The sequence below is a fragment of the Hevea brasiliensis genome, chromosome 2 (assembly GCF_030052815.1).
Source record: "Hevea brasiliensis isolate MT/VB/25A 57/8 chromosome 2, ASM3005281v1, whole genome shotgun sequence".
NCBI classification, from domain to species: Eukaryota; Viridiplantae; Streptophyta; class Magnoliopsida; order Malpighiales; family Euphorbiaceae; genus Hevea; species Hevea brasiliensis.
The window spans coordinates 10640185-10664458 of NC_079494.1; the positions used below are offsets into that span (position 1 = coordinate 10640185).

At 36.1% G+C, this 24274-nt stretch overlaps 1 pseudogene; it reads right to left on the reverse strand.

Annotated features, from left to right (window-relative positions):
* Window positions 1–22762: 22762 nt before the first annotated feature.
* LOC110669096 (uncharacterized) lies at window positions 22763–24053 on the reverse strand (annotated as a pseudogene).
* Window positions 24054–24274: the final 221 nt, after the last annotated feature.

A 24274-nucleotide genomic window follows, 5' to 3' on the forward strand; every position in this document is an offset into this window, starting at 1 on the left:
ATAAGCAAACTCAATCAAAGGCAAGTGTGTATCCCAACTACCTTCAAACTCAATCACACAAGCCCGTAGCATATCCTCCAATATCTAAATTACCCTTTCAAACTGGCCATCTGTCTGAGGGTGGAATGTTGTGCTGAAGTTCAATCTAGTTCCTAGGGCTATCTGAAGACTACCCCATAATCTAGAAGTGAACCTAGGATCTCTGTCAGATACAATCAATACTGGCACTCCATGCAATTTTACAATTTCATATATGTACAATCTGGCCAATCTCTCCAAACTATAGTCCATTCAGACTGGCAAAAAGTGAGCAGACTTGGTCAGTCTATCAACTATAACCCATACTGCATCATGACTATTCTGTGTCCTCGGAAGTCCTGTAACAAAATCCATAGTTAAACAAAATCCATTTCCACTCTGGTACTGGCAATGGATGTAATAAACCAGCTGGAACTTGATGTTCTGCCTTTACTTGCTGACAAGTTAGGCATTTGGAAACAAATTCAGCTATATCCCTCTTCATACCAATCCACCAGTAATGCTCTTTCAGCCCTCTGTACATTTTAGTTCCACCAGGATGCATAGCAAAAAGAGACTCATGTGCTTCCTTCATAATGATCTGTCTCAATTCCACATCATTAGGAACGCACATTCTGCCTTGATGTAGTAATAAACCATCATCTCTCATAGAGAATTCAGGTTTCTTGCCCTGCTGGACTTCTTTCAGTAGCTTCTGATATTTTTCATCATTCTGAGCAGCCATTCTGATCTGATCAATCAACACTGGCTGTACATGCCATGCAACTACTGTCTGTCCCTCATCATCAATCTCCAAACTGCCATGTTGTGCTTTCAACTCATGTACCATGGATAAAGGAGAAACTCTGAGACTTGCCATAGTCTTGCGACTTAAGGCGTCAGCCACCACATTTGCTTTCCCTGGCTGATAGTCTATTAAACAATCATAGTCTTTAATCAGTTCTAACCATCTCCTCTGCCTCAAGTTCAATTCCTTCTGGGTGCCCAAATACTTCATGCTCTTGTTATCTGTGTAAATGTAGCATTTCTCCCCATACAAATAGTGTCTCCAGATCTTCAGAACAAAAACAATAGCTGCTAGCTCCAAATCATGTGTTGGGTAGTTCCTCTCATGCGGTTTCAGCTGGCGTGATGCATAAGCAATGACATTCCAATCTTGCATCATTACACAGCCTAACCCATTGTGAGAAGCATCACTATAAACTGTGTATTCTTTACCCGGGGTAGGTAAGTAAGGACTGGAGCTTCAGTCAAACACCTCTTCAACTCATCAAAACTCTGCGGGCATTTATCTGTCCACTGAAATTTTACATCTTTCCTAAGCAGCTTGGTTAGTAGAGAAGATAACATAGAAAACCCTTTCACAAATCGACGGTAATATCCAGCTAAACCCAGAAAACTATGAATTTATGTGATATTCTTGGGTGGCTTCCAATTAAGGATAGCTTCTGCCTTGCTGGAATCTACCTTGATCCCTTCAGCTGACACAACATGTCCCAAGAAGGAGATTTCTTTCAGCCAAAATTCACATTTTGACAATTTGGCGTATAGCTATTTCCCCTTTAGAATCTGTAGTACAATCTGCAGATGTCTATCATGCTCCTCTGCATTCCTCGAATATATCAAAATATCATCAATAAACACCACCACAAATTGGTCGAGATATGGTCTGAAGATAGTGTTCATCAAATCCATAAAAGTAGCTGGAGCATTAGTTAACCCGAATGGCATTACTAGAAACTCATAGTGGCCATACCGAGTTCTGAAAGCAGTTTTTGGAATACTCTGCTCTTGCACTTTTAACTGATAATAACCAGATCGCAAATCAATTTTGGAGAATACAGCTGCACCCTTCAACTGATCAAATAGATCATCAATGCGAGGCAATGGATATCTGTTCTTTATTATCACCTTATTCAACTGTCGGTAGTCAATACATAAGCGAATAGTGCCATCCTTCTTCTTAACAAATAATACTGGCGCTCCCCAAGGTGACACACTAGGGCGGATGAAGCCCCTTTCAAGTAGTTCTTGCAACTGTACCTTCAACTCCTTCAACTCTGCTGGTGCCATTCTGTATGGTGTTATGGAGATTGGATCCATACCAAGCGTAACATTAATTTCAAACTGCACCTCTCTTTCTGGAGGTAATCCTGGCAATTCATCAGGAAACACATCTGGAAAGTCATATACTGTAGGGATGTCCTTCAATGCTAGACTCCCCACTTGGGTGTTTACCACATGTGCCAAGTATGCTTCACACCCCTTTCTGTTCATTTTTTTGGCTAGTGCAGCTGAAATGATATTTGATGGCAATAGCTGCCTCTCTCCATGTATTACCACGCCATCAGCATCGAGGAAGACCAAAAGTGATCGTTTTCTTGACCTCTGATCCAATCATGGCGTGATGCCTGCCTAACCAATCCATGCCCAAGATGATATCATAATCTCTGAAGGGCATTTCAATGAGATCAGATAGAAAAGTATGTCCTTGGATCACCAAAGGACAATCCTTATACATTCTATTGACCCTGACCTCTTGTCCTAGCGGACTTGTTACTAGCACCTCAAAGTCCATTTTTGTACATGGAACAGCAATGCAATCAATGATGCTAGCACTCACATAAGAATGGGTAGAACCCGGATCAAATAACACAAACACATCTTGATTAAAAGTTGAGAAGCTATCAGCCACAACATCAGATGTCTCGGCCTCTTCTTTCTGTCTCATTGTGTAGACTCTGACTGGAGCACTGCCTTGCTCTGATCGATTCACTGTGCCTTGGCTACCTGCTGGGTTACCTCTACCCCTGCCTCTACCTCTGCTAGGTGGTTGTGAACCTCTGGTGATAGGGCTCTGAACTGACCCTTCAGCAGTAGTAGGAGGTGGCCCAACTCTGCGAGTACTAGTGCAGTCTTTGGCAAAGTGCCCTGTGCCTCCACAGTTATAACAGGCTCCAATAGCCTTGTAGCATACCCACCATGATTTCTTCCATAAGTTTCACATTGGCGGGGAGGGCAGGAAACGGTACTCTGTGACCGGATAGAGAGGAGGTTTCATCACGAATATCTTCCCCTACTGGACTTCTTACCACCTCTGCTGTGTTCCCCATGGTTCTTCCTCTTTCCAGTAAGACCACTGGAACTCTGTTCTACTGACTTCCCCTCTTTCTCTTTCTCTGTCTTCTCTGATTTCTTTTTCTCTGGGGCTGCTTCTAACTCAATTCTTTCTAATTCTAGTGCTTGAGAAATAAGCTCAGAGAAGTTGTTATGTTTGAATCTGACCACTTATAATCTGATACTGGGCTTCAAGCCGGTTTCAAACCTCTTACATCTCTCCCTACTAGTAAAAAGTAGACTTACTACATAATGGCTCATGTGGGAAAATTCCCTTTCATATTCAGCCACCGATCTACTCCCCTGTTTCAGACTTAGGAACTCTTGCAGCTTCTGGTCTACATAAGCATCAGGGACATATTAGTTAGTAGTATGCCCTAGAGCATATCATTTAGTATGTATCTTGTACATATTTTTATCAATAAAAGGCATTTCCACTTTTCCGTTTACATAATATATTTATGTGTAATAGAAAAGGTCCATTGATATTTTGCTAGAAATTCTATTCTTAAGTTGTTAAGAATATGAGTGACAGTATTTCTAGTACAAAGTATCATAAATAGGTTCACAATCGAGGATACTTCATAATAAGGACATGACTTATCCAGAAAGATTGTATTCATGTTTGTTCCCAAGTTATTTATATGAGATATAAATAAGATGGAATGGTGAGTCTCATGCCATATAACAAACATGATAGGCACTTATAAATGATAAGTAGGCCGAACCAGTGATATTTATGACAAGCACATGGAGTTTACTCTTGTCAATATTTTGTCATAAATCATATCAGTGCATATAATCTTTAGACCTGAGATAGCACAGTTATCTTGTATATAGGTGGTTTGAGTTTGATACTGCTTTCATACTTGTACTATGTATGGGTATATGGGCATGTGTTGGCTCCTACTAGTTATATATGGAGGTAGGTGTTGATCAAGATGGAATCTGTTCCTCTAAGTAAATAGAGATAAAATCCTATGTTCATTTAATTGTTCTTGATGTTTCAAGTTTTTGGCCAGGACAGATAGATTTAATCAGAAAAGAGTTTCTGATGAGAAAATCTTTTTAATCAAGAACTGGAATTAAAAGAGAACATAATATTCATAGCAAATGGAGTTTGACATAAACCATGACTCCAGCTTGAGTTGGGATTTTGTAACAGAGAGATTCTAGTGCATGGTAACATATGATTATATGTTCATTTAAGGTAAACCTTATTACTAATTGGGTGGCCATGGCATGCTATGCTAGGTGTTAACCATGGTCTATGAGGTGCATAAAATGATTTAGAGAAATCATTTATGGTAAGAAAGAGTTCTGATGATATTAAGAGTTGATATTATGTCTCATTGCCAATTAGTGATGAGCCTAGTAAGTCACACACATACACAAGTTATCACCTAATTAAATATGATTTAATTAATTAATTAAAGAGTTTAATTAATTAATTAAATAGGTTTGGTTTGCAATTAGATTGCAAAGTCCCTAGCATGACTTGAAACCAAATCTAGATTATTGGATGTGTAGTATAAGTTAAATTGATATTTAAAGTGTTTAAATATGAATTTAATTAATGAGAAATTAATTAATAGAGATTAATTAATTAATTTATATTTGATATAAATTGATTAGAAGAAGAGAAATAATTATTTTGGGTTGAGAACTCAAAATTAAGACACAGGGGCATTTTGGTCATTTCATAGTGTGACACGTGGCACCATGAGATGGTGACACATGGGATTACACATAAGCTTGCCAAATGTTTTTAATCATGTAAGATGATTAATATTAAGATTAAATATAGGTTTGACACTTAGCACAATGTGATTGAGTCACTTAAACCAAGAGCTAATCAAAGGGTGACATGTGGTAAGGGTTTAATGTGTTAACCTAGCTATATAAGTGTTGTTATGAAAAAAGAAAAGCAACCAGCAGCCACTCCTCCTTTGTCACGCCATTTTGAGGCTCTCCATTTATTCTTCTTCATCTCTCATCAATTCAAAGAGATTAGCCATCAATCTCTTGAATTAAGAACACTAGAAATTGTTTCTAGTGTCCTGTTTACATCTTTAATCTCTTAAAAGGCAGAACTTAATTTTCTAAATAATAGAAAAAGCTTTAGAAGCTGCTCAAGGGCTGCCATAGGTGTTCTTGGTGTGGACAAGCTAGAGGGACAATATCTGGTGTCCTGAAGACGAATCTCAAAGGCACAGACACGTTGCAGTGCATCAAGAGGTTAGTGTAATCGTTCTTGATTTTATCTAGGGTTCTAAAATTAATCTGATTAATTTTAAAATCTTAAATGGAAAATACAGATCCAAAAACATATTAAAAGAGTTTTAATATGTTGTTTATCATTGAAATCAAATAGATAAAAATAAATCTTGCATGATGCATATGACCCTAGGTAAAAATTTTTGAATTCAATGGTATAAACTTGTGCTTTTCACGCTTTCGTTCCTTCAATATTTTTGTCTGAACTCCCGCAGAAAATCATTCCATGTTAGCATTGAAGGTTCTACCAGACTATGGGGAATGATTTTCCACCAGTCATATGCATCCCCCTGTAGCAGAGACACCGAATATTCAAACCTGAGCTCCTCTGTACAATGTAGCTTCTTGAACACCTATCCATTTTCTCTAACCACTGTTCTGCCTCTAGAAGATCTACTGTCCCCTTGAACTCTATAGCCCCATATTTCATTAATTTGTCATACTGCCTAGCAGAAGACTGTGGTTGTACCACTGGTGTCTGTAGTGGGACTTGAGTAGGCATATTACCAGCCATCTGTTGAAACATTGCAGCCATCTGCTGAGCGAACTGAGCAGGAAACTGCGGTACTGAGGGGGCTGGTGCTGCTGATCCACTGACATTGTGTAGGGCTGGGGCATCCCCTTGTACCTCAGCCTCTATAGATTGATTGACTGAACGATCACCCTCTTCCATAGTCAATGCGAGGATCTTAAAGCTCCTGAACAAATAATACAAGGAGATTTCCTCCCGTTAGTACATATTTATAATGTAATGTACTATATGTATCAAACAATGACATTGAGCAGTTCTACTATAAAGAAAGAATAGTCAAATTACAGGTGAAAACAGAATTTAAAACTAGCTCTGATACCACTAAAACATGTCACACCCTACCCCTCTATAAGGCATAACATGATCCCGTAGTATACCTAATGAATTACCAACTTCGTCTACTGATAACCCATTAAATACACTACAAGGGATTTCAAACCTTTTCTTACTTCTTTTTACAGTGGTGAGCACTATTTACAGGAGTTAAAATTTTTTTGAACTGAAGTGAGACAACTAACACATTTGAATTATTAGTAATTTCTGTAAAAATTTTGACGGAGTGCCATCTGTATTTTGAATAAAACAGTTCTTCAAAAACCTGTAAAAAGCACTTCAAATATATTTTTCAATCTCAAACTCCAACATTTAATCAACACAATATGTTTCTCAACATTTGTCAACTCAAATCCACAAAAATTTTTCAGTATTTTCAAAAGCTGAGATAAAAGAAATACATCACAATATTTACAAACTAAAATAATTTATAATTTATTTTACAACTTCAATATACAATTTTAATTTATAACTGCTCAAAACCAAGAACACTATATACATAAAGTGAACATACATTACAATACAAAATGCAAAATATGGTATACTCAATATACCCGATGATCTCTCAGTGTAGTACTAGCAGCCTAGTCTGCTGCCCTGTCAGTCTGTCTACCTGCGATAATAATGAAAAGCTATCACTAGGCCAATGTCTCAATGGTGCACAACATTAACCAAATACAACTTTAAATCACAAATCATAAGTCATATAAAAAGTAGATGCTTAAAACCATAGTTAAATTCAAAAGATAGTGAATGTCAATAAGAATTTAAACTCCATTTCACAATATCACAATAAACATCAATAAATCATACACACAGCTTAATCATGTTCCAAAGTCCAATTCGTCCCAAAAGCCGATGGCTAGTAAGGAATAACATAGCTAGCTAGCAATAATATGAGTACTCATTCTATTCATCCTCAACAGGCACACACCTCAACACTTCAGCCAGAGAGGGAACTTAATTCATCCCACTAGACAAGTTAGCAAGGAATTCAATCAATATACATGATAGCAGTAGTTTCAAACCATTTACAATGCTTTTCAATCAATAAGTATCCATCAAATATCATTCAAACAATTTTTCACAATTTAAAACAATAATATACAAATAGTCATTATTTATTTCAATTGAAAAATTCAAAGGAAGTAACTGTTGTGCACAAACCTCTGATAACTGTCTCTTGGCTCTAACTTAGTGTTTCCTTCCCTTTCCCTGAGTCTTTGCTAACTGAAACACACAATTTGAAGTGTTTCAGTACTCATTTAAACTGTCTCTAACAATAAGGCTTAATACTTAATTTATTGAATTCTATTATTTCCTTAGTCAACCAAAGATGTTGACCCTCGATGCAGTCTAGGTGAATTAGGTTTTAATGTTACCAATGTGTCATATTTAATAGCCTTTTAGTATTGGCACATGTTACCAAATTCATTTTCATGTATATTGCATTTTATTGCAATTTGTCGGATTCCGGCATACTAATTTGACCTAGTCGGATGACCTAGTTCCCTCGGTTTTTGGGTTTCAGTCAAAACTACAAACTTGTAGGTCTATGTCCTATTGCACACGGGGAAAAATTTCAGGTCATTCTGAGTTGTGTAGACCAAGTTATGGTCAATTTACCAATGCTGGATAGAATGTACCAAAATGGTAGGTTTAGGTCATTTTTAGGTCACTTTTGGTTCGGCCAGTTTTTGAACCTGAACTTATACAAGCTATTTGACTTGGTTCTGGCCATTTTTGGGCTTTAGTGTCTTCATACGAATTGTAGATATATGTCTAAAATATTCATGGTAAAAATTTCAGGTCAATTGGACCTGTTTTGAGTGAGTTATGGCCAAAATACTAACTGCTGCCCAAATGGTCAATTTTCAGGTTTTCAAAGCACTAATACGGATTTGGTCATTTTTCAAGTAACCTTCTAGGCAGAATTTTGGTAAGCTTCCTTCATGAAAGTTGGCACATTTTGTGCCTAGTTTCACCTCCAATTGGTCTCATACCAATTGGAGTCACACACTTAAGGTTCTAAGCTCAAAACATACACTGCCCTATTATACATTGTTCACCCTTTACCAATTACACATCCTATGCTTACCAAGTCACTCTTCCATGTCATTTCTGGTTTGTACCATAACATAAACACATTTAGCAACTCATTTTTAGTCATTTTGGCAGCTTATAACCATTCTCAATATGCACATTATAGTACAAAATTTTCCAAGTCCAATTACAAATAATTTAACCACTTGACATAGCTCATTTACATGTCCAAATTCAAACCTTTATACACATATACATGCTGCCATAACAAGCACTATAATTCAACAATATAATTCCATAAACCAAACCATGAAACAACACATTTTGATCTACACTTAAAGTTGTCGATTTGTACATCTCCTTCAATTAGCTTTCAAGCTTCCAAAATCATACCTTACACATGGAATTCAAGTATCATGCAATCAAACCTATAAATCATCATTCAAACCACTATTTACATGCAAGTATAAACTATTCTTATTGAAGTTTCATGGCTGCCAAAATGTACCTCTCCATTAACTCATCAAAATTCAAAAATCCTTCCACAAATCAACTACTACAACACCCATTCAAAGTTTAATGAAACAAGAATTAAAAATACATACTTACCACTTTTGAAATTCTTCAAAACCTCACCAAAACTTAATTTTCTTGTTGCCTAACTACTGCCCAAGTTGTGTAGAACAACTTTAGTGAAGGAAAAGGTAAGGATCATGGCTTGAAGATGGGAGAATGGAGTTTGCATGGAGCTTGGAAGCTTTGGCTGTGGAGGTTTCCCTTCTTCTTGGTTTCGCCTGGTTTTGGAAAGGTGAGGAATATGAGTTATTTCTGCCACAATATGCTTAGTGGTCCACTTAAGTGGAGTTAGTGGAGCACCATTACACATTTTAATGTTTATTTATTCTAAAGTTTCTAAATTCCCATATTTAACTCCTATCTTTTGCTATTTAAATTATGTACCACCAATTTAATTTTTCATGACATTTTTCAAGTGTAATATCATTTATTTTTAATGGACATTTAGGTCAAAAGACAACTTGGGGTGTCAAATGGCCACAATGCCCCTGTTCGGGTTGCATTCCCGATTTTTCGGTAACATCAAGTTTTGTCGTTTTCTCGATTTCTCATTTTTCTTTATACTAATTAATTAATTTTTCTTTGATATTTCTAATGATATTTATGCTTCAATAGATGTTTATTTAAGTCTTAAAAATACTTTCGAGGGTTCCCTGCAGTCCAGGGCTAGTCAACGGTCTACGCCGCAACTTCCTGGTGCGGTCACCCATCGCTAGGGTTCTCGACTCGTTTAACTTAGTTATATTTCATTGCTATTATTTTTCCTTTGTTTTTCTTGTATTTTCTTTTCTTGTATTTCATTATTTTATGTCTCCTCATCAATATTTAAATGTAGTTCTAGGCATTCTAGCTGTCCGGACAGACACTGGTCACCGAAACAGGAGAACGCACTACCGAACATAGGGGTGTTACAGTCAACATTATAAGTTGACTAATGAAATGAATTGAAGAGAATAGTATGAAGAAAATTTAGATATTGAATTTTATGGTTGGAAACAAATTCATTGAGTACTGAAACACTTTAAATTATGTGTTTCAGTTGAAAAGGGTATTGGGAAGCATAAAGAACATTGAGTTAAGGCCTAGGAGCGACTCAAATCAGGTTTGTACACAACTAGTTTTTAACTGATTTTGTTCTAAATATTTCATATGATTAAATGACATATTTTTCTTATGTATTATGTTTAACAAGCATTGGATTTAATTCAATGATTATTGAAATTGTTATAGTATGTATGAATTTAGCTTTGTGAAATGGTATTTCCACAAGTATTAAGCATTGTTGTGGATTGAATAAATTATATTTTGGAAAATTGTGATAGAATATGTTTTGAATTGTGATGGGTAATTTGCATGGAAAAATGCAAATTTATGATTTGAATTGTGATGAGCATAAAAATTATTGGATATTGGAATTGACTTTGAATCGAATTGTATTGTGATTTATGCTCACTAAAGGATTGTGATATTGTTTTATATCTCACTATAGATGCTTGACTAGGTTATTACCCGTCTCTCTCATTTGTTGAGAAAACAATAGAGTTAGTTGTGTTTTGATTACCATGGTACATGCACAAGCTTAGATTCTCCTCTTATTAGAAGTTAGATCTAAGTTTTATGTTATGGCCCTTTCAGAAGATTTATTACTGTGATGTGTACTGTGCACGATGATTCGACCTCCCCGACCATAGGGAGTTAGAATCACCCCGAAGATGGCCCTTTCAGATTAGTCTTGCATAGTTATTGAGATAAAGAATAGTTTTTGAGATAAAGAATGGTTTTTGAGATAAAGAATTATTTTTGAGATAAAGAATGGTTTTTGAGATAAAGAACGGTTTTCGAGATAAAAAATGTTTTTGAATAGTAAAGAATTGTGATTTCAATTATGATTTATGTATAATTGATTTTGTTGGAATTACCTTAAATTTTTGGTTGTGATTTGATAAATTCAATTTCGTGATCAAAGTCATTTCATACAACTGATTTATGTTATTGGCAATGAATATTTTGAGTTTTGGAATTTGATGAGTATTCAGATTTCCAAATTATTTGCTGTAAATTTTGTCAATGTATATTGTACTATGTTTTAAATTATAGTTGTGCACCACTGAGTTCACCACTCAGCGATAGCTTTGTATGCTGTCACTGGTGAAAAGAGCATAGAGCAATTGAGTAAGCTTCTTTGAAGAGACATTCAGATCAGCTCCAGGTATACCCATGTATACAGGTTTTGATGCATGCATATAATAATATGTATGTAAATTATTTGAGCAGTTGTATAAAAACTCTTGTAAAATATTTTGGTATGTAATTAAATATAAATTATTGTAAATGTAAATTTGAGGTTTCATTTACCTGAATAGTTTTGTAATATTAATTTTTGAGTCTTGTAATCAATGAAATATTTCTTTTATGATGAGGTTGGTTTGAAAATGAAATGATTGATTATTGAGATTGAATTGTGAGATGAAATGAAGTTTCTCGAAGTTGCATTTGAGATTTGGGAGTGTTTTTCTTTTTCAAGTTTGAAGAACTATTTTCTCAAAACACAGCCGGCACTTTGCCAAAATTTTGAAAAAAATTTTATAACACCAGATTTTAATCGATAATTTAAATTTCACGAAAATTATTTTAAAATCCCTTGTAGTATATCTAATGGGTTATCGGTAGGCGAAGTACAGGAATTCATTAGGTATACTACGGGATCATGTTACATCTTATGGGGGAGTAGGGTGTGACATTATGACTCACAATTGGTTGTTAATCAATGTTAGAGTAATTTTCAAATCAAAGACTCAAACTGGCAAAGTATGAGGCAATAATTCAAAGATATATGCAAGAGATCCGATCTAATTCAGGTGATGTGACTATTCTGCAAGTACCAATATCAGAAAATAGTGAAGTTGATGCACTGGCCAAAATGGCAGCTACAGGTGAGCAACACTTAACCTAACCAATACCTTTGGAGGAAATTACAATTCCAACTATTGATTAAGAGGAGGCACTACTAATTGACAACGGAACTACTTAGATGACTCTAATTTTTTGCTATCTTGATGAAAGAGTATTACCTGATGACCCTCTTGAGGCAAAAAAGATAGTGTAAAAAAATTATAGTGATGGCATCTTAGATGGATGGCTTTACAAAAGGTCATTTTTACAACCTTGGTTGAAATGTGTGACTCCTAAAAAAGGGATGGTGATCTTAATTGACATTCATGAAGGTCTGTGTAATAGCCATGAGGGCACCCAGACCATAACTAAAAAAACTCTTAGACAAGGATATTTTGGGCCTTCAGCGGTAGATGATGCAAAGGAATTAATTTAAAGATGTTGAAAGTGTCAAGAACACAATTTTACTCCTTGCGTTCTAATAGGGATATTCTCTATTATCAGTAGTCCATGGCCATTTTATTAGTGGAGAATTGACATTTTTGGTCCATTTCCCAAGGAGGAGATCTAAACAGTATGTCATTATAGCCATTGATATTTTACTAAGTGGGCTGAGGCCAAAGCTACACAGCTTATCACTGCTGATAAAGCAATCACCTTTATCAAGCAAAATATATTCTGCAAATTTGGCATTCCTAAAGTGCTTATCACAAATAATAGCACTCAATTCGAAATCTATAAGTTTAGGTCTTTCTATTGTAAGTAGGGCATTAATTTTTGATTCGCCTCTACTTACCATCCCCAGACTAATGGCATGACAAAAGTCACTAATCATACTATTTTGAATGGTTTCAAAAAGAGGTTAGAAAAAGTCAACAGAAGGTGGCCGGATGAATTGCCACACGTTTTGTGGGCATACCGAACTACTCCTAGGTCAGTAACTAGGGAGACCCCATTCTTTTTAGCATACAATTTAGAAGCTGTTATTCCCATTGAAATCACCATGCTTAGTGCTTAAACTAAGAATCGGGAGAATGCTGCAAATGAAGAAGATCTCCAGTTAAATTTGGATCAAGCAAAAAGCTAATGAAAGCACGCCTAAATCCAAATGGCCGAGTATAGGCAAAAGATGGCTCAAGTGTACAACCAAAATGTGAAACATTGATCTTTCATAGTGGGCGATCTGGTTATGAAAAGAGCAGATGTCTCATGAGGAGTAACCAGGGCCGACAAGCTCAGTAGTAATTAAGAGGGTCCTTATGTTATATCTAAAGTCATCCGCTTGGGATCTTACAAGACTATTTACCCCAAGGGTGGTGATCTACCATAGGCATGGAATATTTGTAACCTACACAAATTTTATCAATGAAGATTTTTTACTATTTGATATGATTATTTATCTAGGCGATTTCTCGCCCATTTAAAGACCCTAAGGGGCACTAAGGCGATCTCTCGCCCACCTATTACTCCAAAGGGGTATCTAGGCAATTTCTCACCGATTGAAAGACCCTAAGGGGCACTAAGGTGATTTCTCGCCCACCCATTACTCCAAAGGGGTATCTAGGTGATTTCTCACCCATTTAAAGGCCCTAAGGAGCACTAAAGTGATCTCTTGCCCACCTGTTACTCCAAAGGGTATCCAGGCGATTTCTCACCATTTAAGGACCCTAAGAGGCACTAACACGATCTCTCACCTACCTATTACTCCTAAGGGGCACCAACGCATCTTTCACCCACTAAAAACCCTAAAGAGGTATCTAGACAATTTCTCGCCCACCTAAAGACCCTAAGGGGAATGAGGCAATCTCTTGATCACTCAATATAATATATATATATATATATATATATATATATATATATATATATATATATATATATATATATATATATATAATGTGAGGCAATTTATTGCCTTTAGACCAAACAAAGAGAAAAAGTAATGATCCCTCACTAAAGTGGTACCGAGACGAATGATAGTTCATTGTGAAAGCAATTTTTAGACCTACAAGAAGGGATGATGGTTGATCAAGTAATTTTTCATTCAAAAAATTTGTTTTTTACAGTAATCAATGTGAGGCATTTATTATAGTTCAGATTTCTATAAGTCACATTTAAACATAAAGGAAAATAGTTGCAAGTAAAAAGAACACTTTCATTACTAATAAGGAGTACAGTTTTAATTCTCAAGGTGATCAATCCTGGTTAGATCAGATACAAAGGGGTTCTGGGAACCTGTACCCCTCTCACTGCCCTCACCCTTACTTTCTTCAAGAGCCGACTCATCCATGCAGGAAAATTCTTCATTTAGAAAGTGCTTCATGAGCTCTTTAAGAAGGTCGCCATTAGCATCAACATATGCTGTTGCGACTCGCTCATTTGCTTCAGCTTCAACTGTTTGTAGGCATTGTTCTAGTTCGATAGCTTTTGCTTTTTCTGCTTAAATGGCAGCTTTTTCTGCTTTCAATTCTTCTTGAAGCTTGTTGATTATTGCTTCGGATGTCTTGGCACCAGTAGATAGGGCTTCCAGCTGAGCAGTTTGACTTGATAGGTGGGCTCTCAATGCAAGGTTTTCCTATCCTATTTTATTATAGTTCCTTTTGAAGTGGTGCAACTTTCCTTAGATAATATGATCGATGGTAGCAGCTTCCAACTTTAAGCTGGTAGAGTAAAGAGAGTGGTCGTCTAGGCTTTCAGGGTCTAATCGCTTCCAGTCTTCGGAAATACAGATGGCAGCACTAACTACCCTAGCAAAATCTTTGTTGTACTTCATTGTTCAGCTCTCACGAATAGATTGTGTAGAAGACTGGTGAGCTGGATTAAAATAAGTGGCTTATCATATAAGTTGTTCCACAGCTGTTGTAACTTATTTTTCTCTTTTCTCCTTTCACATGCGCAGCATGTGTGCTAGACTTGTATATAAAGACAGACTCTGTATTCTGTTTTGGGAGAGAATATAGCAGTTACCATTTTCTCAATTCTTTCTAAGCAAGTTTGTTCATGGTATCAGAGCCTGTTCAATCCTAGGATTTGTTTCTTTGAGCAAATCTAAAGTAGCTGGAAGATTGAGTTGAGGAAATGGATGAAGAAGTTGTTAATCGAGATCGAAATTTTGCGATGGTAGAACGCGAAGCTACTCGGAATCAGGATAGCGGAGATCCAATGAGTTTGCTAGGATCCAACCATCCAGGTATGATTCTAGTTTCGGCACCTTTGATAGGGAGTAATTTTCGATCTTGGTGTCGTGCTATGAAAATAACATTGGGAGCCAAACAGAAGTTAGGTTTTGTGGATGGTTCTATTTTGGAACCAAAAGAGGGATCTGAGGGTTATGAGAAGTGGAAATGATGTGACTACATGGTTACATCCTGGATCTTGAACTCTATGTCTAAGGAGTTGGTAGAGGCATTCATATACACTGCTTCAGTTAGGGAATTGTGGAATGAAATAGCTGAGAGGTATGGAGAGAATAATGGACCTTTAATTTACCAGATTTAAAGGAAAATAAGTTCAATTAGTCAAGGAAATGGATCAGTGGCTGAATATTTTACAAGATTAAAAAAAGCTTTGGGATGAGCTTGCGTCGATTGAGTGCTTGACTGCATGTAGTTGTGGTGTTGCAAAAGAACTTGCGGATATAACTGATAGGAACAAATTGATGCAGTTTCTCATGGGACTTGAAGAGTGTTTTGAACAGGCAAGGAATCAGATTTTGTTGACAGATCCTCTTCCATCAATAAACAAGGCTTACTCGACAGTTATAAAGTTTGAAGCTCACAAACAAATTGCATCTAATTTTTCTGAATTAACTGGAGAGGTGGCTTTGTTTTCTAAGGGGCAAGGTATTAAGAAAGAACAGAAGAAGTATGATCCTAAGAAGGGACATTGCAATTACTGCAATATGGATGGGCATATAAGGGAGAATTGTTTCAAATTGGTTGGATATCTAGATTGGTGGAAGTCTAGGAATAAGAATCAACCTAGACAATATAAGTCTACTGCAGCACAAGTAGTTAGGGCAGATCAGTTGTTTACAAATATGAATGCAATGGATACGCCACTAGAGGCTTGTGAAGATAATCACAGTATTAAAGATCTAAGTGTGAGATTGGGGTCAATTCAACAAAAATTACAAAGGTTGATAAAGGGAAAGGCATCTGTGGCAGCTAATGTGATGGGACCTATCAATCATAATTATTCAGGCAACACTACTCTTCATAGTATCACATCTTTTGCTGGTAACTTTAGTCTTATTAATGCATGTTGTGTAATTGAATTAGATGTATGTTCATGGATCATAGACACAGGTGCCACTGACCATATGTCACCTGCCCAAAACCTTTTTAATTCCTTTCAAACCTTACCTAGGCCTATCACCGTTCATTTACCTGATGGTACTAAAAATCAAGTTTCACAAGTAGGTACCATAATGTTGAGTTCTAACATTTGCCTTCATGATATTTTTTATTTGCCAAAATTCAAGTACAATTTACTATCAGTTAGTAAATTGTTAAAAACAACCAGAATCACACTTATTTTTTATCCCTCTTGTTGTCTCTTTCAGGACCTTCACACTGAGAAAGTGATAGCGGTGGTACATGATGTTGCAGGGCTCTATAAGCTAGATAAATCTAGTTTTTTGGCTTCTAGTATAAACGATTGTTTGTTGAGTCTGCAAAACAATTTCTTGATTGCTTCACCTGTAAATACCATGATCTCTAATTCAAGAATCAATAAAGAGAATTATATTTGTTCTAGTTCTAATGTTGTTTCCAAAGTTGATATCTCTACTCTACGTGCTAGATTAGGGCATGTGTCAGTCAAGAAAATGAATCACATTTTGGGAATTGAAGGGTGTATTTCAGGAGACAAATCTTTTGATTGTTTTGTGTGTCCTTTGGCAAAACAAAGTAGATTTCCTTTTCCTTTTAGAGAGACACAAGCACAACATGAGTTTGAGTTAGTTCATATAGATATTTGGGGACCTTATAAAGTTACTTCAGTCACTGGGGCCAAATATTTTCTTACCATAGTTGATGATAAGACTAGGGCTACTTGGACTTACATGTTACATAACAAGTCTCAAAGTGTTGCTACTATATCTAAAATTCTTCAGTGGGTTAACACTCAGTTTGATGCTATGGTCAAGATTATTAGGACTGATAATGGTGCTGAGTTTGTAAATAGTAATTTTGCTCAACTAGTGTTTGATAGAGGTATAATTCATCAAAGAACATGTCCCTATACCCCACAACAGAATGGGATTGTTGAAAGAAAACATAGGCATCTTCTAGATACTGCCAGAGCTTTAAGGATACAAGCACAATTACCTAAAGAGTTTTGGTCAGAATGTGTCTTAACAGCCACATATATCATCAATAGGTTGCCTATGCAAAAATTTAATTGGCTCACACCATATGAGCTACTTTACCATAAACCACCAGATTATAGTCATATGACAGTGTTTGGTTGTTTGTGTTATGCTGTCAATCTCAATCCTCACAAGGATAAGTTTGATGATAGGGCAATTCAATCTGTTTTCATTGGTTATTCAGGAGTGAATAAAGGGTATAAGTTGTATAGTTTGAAGGATAAGAAAATATATGTAAGTAGAGATGTCAAATTTTTTGAAAATCATTTTCCCTTTCATTCTATTTTTTCTTCCACTTCTGTTATTTTTTCTGATTCTGTTGTTCTTCCTAAACCAATTGATAATGTTGCAAATAAGCCTTTATCAATTGTCACAGATATTACTATCAATAATAATGATTCTCATCATTCCCCACCTAATTCTTTACCTTCTTTATCTTCTCTACCTCTTTCTAATGACTCATCTTCTCTTTCTTTACCTTCACCTCATCCTCCTTTAAGAAGATCAACTAAAATAGTTTCTAAACCAGCATGGTTAAAGGATTTTGTTAATCTAGCTTCTGTAAACTCTCCTTCACTAGCTATCACTTGCTCAGCCAACAAATCAGGTATTTTCCTCAACCCTGTTATTTTTTTTACACCTTCTCATTCTTCCTTTGTTCATAATGTGTCTACTATTCATGACCCTACAACTTTTTCACAAGCTTCAACAGACATTAATTGGATTCAAGCTATGTAGCAGGAGCTGTCTGCTTTGGAAAGGAATGAAACTTGGGTGTTAACACCTTTGCCAAAAGGGAAAAAGGCTATTGGGTCTAAGTGGGTATATAAGGTGAAGTGTAAGCCTAATGGTGAAATAGAGAGGTTCAAGGCTAGATTAGTTGCTAAAGGATATAATCAGGTAGAAGGACTTGATTACAAGGACAGGTTTTCTCTTGTAGCTAAACTAGTTATAGTGAGAATATTCATTGTATTAGCAACTATTAAAAGATGGCCGATTTATCAGTTAGTTATAAATAATGCATTCCTTCATGGATACTTGGATGAAGAGGTATATATGCATCCACCATAGGGGTATGACAAAGCTACACCTCGTCAAGTATGTCTTTTAAAAAGATCTTTGTATGGATTGAAGCAGGCTTCTAGACAATGGAACCTGGAATTTACTAGTTTTCTTCACTCTCTTGGTTTTCTTCAGTCCAAGAATGATCATTGTCTTTTTACAAAAACATATTCAAACCAATTTATGGCTCTTTTAGTGTATGTAGATGATGTTATAATTACTAGCACTAGTTCAGAAGCTATTGCTGCTGTTAAACAGGCTTTTCATTCCAAGTTCACAATTAAAGACTTGGGATTTATGAAGTACTTTCTGGGATTGGAAGTGGCAAGGTCGGGTTACGCACGATTTAGTCAAAGGAAATTTATACTTGATGTGTTAGCAGATTCAGGTATGACAAATGCAAAACCTGCTTTGTTTCCTTTGCCTAAAGGTCTGCAATTGTCTATAGATTCTGGTGACTTATTATCTGAACCAGATTCTTATAGAAGACTTATTGGGAGGCTATTGTATATTAATATAACTAGACCTGACATCAGTTATGCAGTTCAACATTTATCTCAGTTTATGTTAGTGCCTAGGAAGCCTCACATGGATGCAGCTATGCATGTTTTAAGATACTTAAAATCCTGTCCATCTAGAGGATTGTATTTTTCAGCAGATTGTGATTTGAGGTTGTCAGCATATTGTGATGCTGATTGGGCATCATGTGTGTTTTCTAGAAAATCCCTTACTAGTTTTTGCATCTTTCTTGGTAATTCTCTTATCTCTTGGAAGACCAAAAAGCAAAATACAGTCTCCAAATCATCTGCAAAAGCTGAGTATAGAGCTTTAGCTTCCACAGTTTGTGAATTGTTATGGATTTCTTATATTTTTAAAGATCTGCAGATTTCCATTCAATTGCCTATTTCATTGCGATGTGACAATAAAGCTGCTCTACATATTGCAGCCAATCCAGTCTTCCATGAGAGGACTAAACATATTGACATAGACTGTCATATTGTTAGGGAACATTTGAAGAAAGGTTTTATTGCTCCATCTTATGTCTCTTCACAATTACAGTTGGCAGATATTTTTACCAAGCCTCTAACCTTTGAGCTCCATAGTCAGTTTGTTTCCAAGTTGTCTCTTGTGTCACTTCCACATGATCCAACTTGAGGGGGGGATGTAGAAGACTGCTGAGCTAGATTAAAATAAGTGGCTTGTCATATAAGTTGTTCCACAGCTGTTGTAACTTATTTTTCTATTTTCTCCTTTCACATGCGCAGCATGTGTGCTAGACTTGTATATAAAGACAGACTCTGTATTCTATTTTGGGAGAGAATATAGCAGTTACCATTTTCTCAATTCTTTCTAAGCAAGTTTGTTCAGATTGAGCCAAAATCTGACAACCTAGAGAGTTTGCTACAGTACCTCTAAGCATTAGAATCGAAGAAGTTGAGGGTGCCACATTCTCATTGGTTGATTGAGTTGGGCCGAGAGGTGATCCTACAATGGTAGGGGCAGTCAGCACTTCAAGAGGAGCTAGTGTATCGGTCCTTAGTTTTTTGGATGGATCAGTGCATGTCAGTTCTGCTGCTTATTTCTTCTTTAACTCCTTAATGAGCTGAGTAGTCTCTTATTTCTTTTTCCTCATCATATTTGCATAAATAGAATAGTTGGTAAGTACCGAAGTTGGAAGGTTAGGGACATAGTTTAGTACCAGTGACTGAGCCAAAGTTGGCTATTTCCAGTGGAGCATCGATTTTAGCAATATCTGTACTTAACCACCATTTTAGTTCGGCCTTCACCACAACTACTCTAAACAGCTCTCTCTTTCATTGCTTCTTTAGTTTTGCTACGAATATGCCCTTAGAAAAGTTAAGGCTCAAAGTCTTCTTCATTTTATCAACCTAATAATTCCAGTTCTGTGGGATTCCTTCCCAATCGTTTTTTTCTTTGCAAAATAGAATGAAGAACCTCCCTTTCCATTTCTTTAATGATGAGGGAAAATCTGGGAATAATTGATTATTGGACTGGGCTTGAAAAAACTAGAACTCATCGTTCTTTTTGGCTTCTTCATTCTTTTGCACCCTTAGCTGATATAGGTTGGCAAACACTTTTCTATAGTAGATAGGTGTTTGGTTCAGCGCATTGCTCGGAAACCCACGAATAAGTGCCTAAATTTAGGATGAAGTTGGATAATGGATAGTTGGGTCAAGCTCAAGTAGCATACATTGTTCTCGTTTTTTGAACTTGCAAACCATAAACAAATTGTGATGCTTGCCCAAAGTTACAATCAAAATAAAACTTTTGATTTTTTTTTTTTCAAAGTGAGTTAACCAACGACTAATATCATATGAACTGTAATTATAAGCCACTAGTAGACATACTCAATTGTTGTAGCTATAATTTTATTACTTTTACATTAATTTTTTTGGCCTTCAACTCTAAATGGAAAATTTGTAACATTTTTAACAATTTCATAGTGCTCCATGTTGAAGAAAATTAAATAATTTCACTTAGAAAAAGAAGAATAAGAGCAAGAAAGTAGGCCTAGGAAACAACATTGAATTTTTCTTGCAAACACTCAAACAGGCCCATTTTTAGAACTAAAAAGGCTTTTTAGTCACTTAATCGTAAGCTGAGATTCTCATCAAATCTATCGTGGAATTCTCAACTTTGTGTTGTGACTCATAAGCATTCAGTTGATTGTTGCCCCTATTATTTCTGCAAGCTCCCTTCACCCTTTCTTTTGATTAATCTCTCTTTTTACTACCATTCTGCTTATTTAATCAAGCAGGGTCTTGAAATTGAACATATTATAAAGCTAGTAGACGATAGCTTCAATGTTCCTCCTTTTCTATCACATGTCAAAATGTGCTATCGATTATTTGAATTTTTAACATGTTTTATTACTTTTATTATTATTATTATTATTATTATTATTATTATTATTATTATTATTATTATTATTATTATTATTATTATTATTATTATTATTATTATTATTATTATCATCATAAAATAAACCTTAACATAAACTCCCACAAATAACATGCCTTCAAATTTGGAAAGATAGGAGCTACCTTCAAATTAAATTTACGAGTACAACTGACTTCATTGAGTTGATTGAAAATAATGTATTGTACCTTGTTTATTTTGCATAATGATCCCATATCTTTAATTTAATTAATTTGTTGGATTAATGTTTCTATCACATCTGGTGTTTCATCTAAGCTTCCTCGTAAATTAAAGATTCTACTTCATATCTATGAAATTTGCCCTTCATGGAGAATGTTAGGGGGTTAGAAGTTTGGAAAGTAAAATGTACTTTTTAATGACTAAAGGGGATATTTTGTATTTAATTCCATTTATGTAATTTTTGGGGTGTGATGGCTCAAGCATACTGATATTTCCTCCTAACACACCCCATCATTATGTTTCTAACGCTCTTTATGAGGGAGTGACTAGTTGACTACTGTGGAGCAACCGGTGTAGCTAACCACTGACATGGTGAGTTTCTATCCCGCTACTTCTTACAAGTTCTCTCTTGCTTACAAGTGATGTAAGGACAACCAATTCAATTGTATTGATTGTGATAAATGAATGAAAGAAGTCGTCCATTCTTGATATATTTATGCCTCATTCTTTATTATGCTTGAGATACTTGTTCATATACAATACTTGTGATATTTTTCCTAATTGGCTTGCCAAGCCTTGCTAAAATACTCATCATGTTAGACAGATTATCGTGAGATTCTCTTGACTGACTTGTCTTCAAAATACTGAGCATTTTATTACTATTGCTCAATGTTCTGTGGTGTAGGAATGCCTATAAATGTTTTGGTTCTAGATGCAAGTACACCATTTACATCTCTTTGCTCAAGGCAAAATATCTAGTTAATCTATCTCATGAAATTCTAATTGATGAATGTTTTAGATCCCCATATAAACAATCTTGTTCAAAGAGTAAATTGGAATTGGAACTTTGTTTCCTAATAGTTGGTGTTTGCAGGGCCTTGGCAGGGGCTTTTGCATTGGCTTGGCTTTGGTAGTCAGTATAGGTCATCTAAGGTCACATTCTAGGGCATAGAATTTGGTGGAAAGGAAGAAGGTGATGGTGGTGAGTTTAAAGATCTGTTGAGAAGCACATGGGAAGTTCATGCATCTCAATAGCATTTCACTTAGTCTTTCCATTTTCCTCTGAATGGAGGTGGCTCTTTGTAGCAAGTCTATGGTGTTGGATTCGAATTATCAGATATTGTATAAATCTCTCGACTTTCGTTTTGTGCCTGCTGTTGGGTTTCAGGATCCCATCATTCATCCATTAAGATGAAAAACTAAAAAACAATCGATGAATAACCCCAATTTTTTCGGATAAAATACAATTTAGATTAGAAGTTCCATTTCAAGCAAATATCCTAAGATTAACAACACAAATAGATACATTCAATAAAATCATGAGATATTTCGACATGAATAAAGTCAATTACAACTTAAGACGCAAGGATATGATTCTGCACATCCATGAGTAAACTGACAATTCACCTCCAACGGAATTTAGGGCGAACAGAAATTACACCTGGCCTTGCTTCATCAAAGTCATATCTGTTTTCACTAAGGAAACGTCTCACTGCTGTTGGGAGTACAGCTTGACCTCTACTGTGATTGTCTACAACTGTAATTACTTGTAATGATGCTCTTCTCTGCCTAAATCCTGTCTATTGTTTATCCAAGTTCTCCACGTCTATGCTAATAAAGGGCCCATGTGATACTGCTTGATTCTTTAGGAGGGTCTCAATTTTGTTCAGATGTTCTTGCAAGGCTTTAACAGCCTCTGCTGCGTGAAGAACATGCAAATCCAACGTCCATGGATCATTTTCACTATTTCTTATACTCAAAATTTCCTTAGCTGCCTTAGCATTGAGTCTTTCAGCATCCAACCATTCTTTACGAGCCTTTGATGAGTGCTGGTGGGCAAAAGAATGATCTCCTCTCAGAAAGGCATTAATGGCTACCCTGGAGTGCCTAGCTGCTACCTCATCATCATTAGTGCGTTACTTCAACGACTCAAGTAAACATCTTGGCTTTCCTACTCAGGCTCAACAGGCAAGGACCTCAACTGCCCCAGAATTGGTTTCTTGTGTGCAGCAGCAGCCTCGGAGAGCCTATGTCCATAGGCAATATGCACATCTTTCAATTGTTTGTGATTACCTTTGAAAGCACCCTCAAGAGTAGAGCTTAGATCAGCTATGTCTACAGCAAGATCTGAGGTATGTCCTAACAAAGAAATCTCTTTTTCTCCTTCTTCACATCGAAAATCATCACAATTAGATAAATCCTTTGCTTCCCATTTCTCCGTAGAGTTGCCATTAGAAATCTTCTCTTCTAACAATGTTGTGGCCTTATCAATATCATTATTCACAGAGGCCATGATATCCTGGATCAATCTTTCATCAACCCAACTGTGAAGTTCTTTGAGATGGTTGAAGGCAAAATCAAAATCCTTCTCCTCCAGAACCTTAACTAAACCAGAATCACTAACTGGTGTCAATTTATTGCAATTACCATTCTTTGTTATGGGTGGAAAATCTGCAGAATGTAGTAATACAGATGAGAAAGACCCAGCAGAAAAACCATTTTTGTTCGATAGGTTTTCACAGGGATGAAGAAAGGTGATGCTAGTGGTTGGCAGGGGTACAAAAGGATCATCGTCGACTCATTAAAGTTGGAGACCTTGTTTTTGACGCTGTTTGAGGCCAATGGCAGCCCAACTATGGACTTACCTCTCGCCTTTGATTTTTTGGCATAGGGCGAGCTTGGAATTGAGTTCATGTTGTCTCAGAACATGCCCTTTCTTGAATGAGAAGCTATGTATATATAGTCATAAAGAAACTAGGATTCATTTGTTTGGTTCTACCCAAAAAATACCCAGGAGTGGGAATTATAATGTTTGGAAACTCATATTTTCATTCCATTCTCATAACAAAATGAATAATCTTTCTCCATTCTAAAGTAAAAGTCAAAACACATGAATAAGAATGATTATCTTGCTA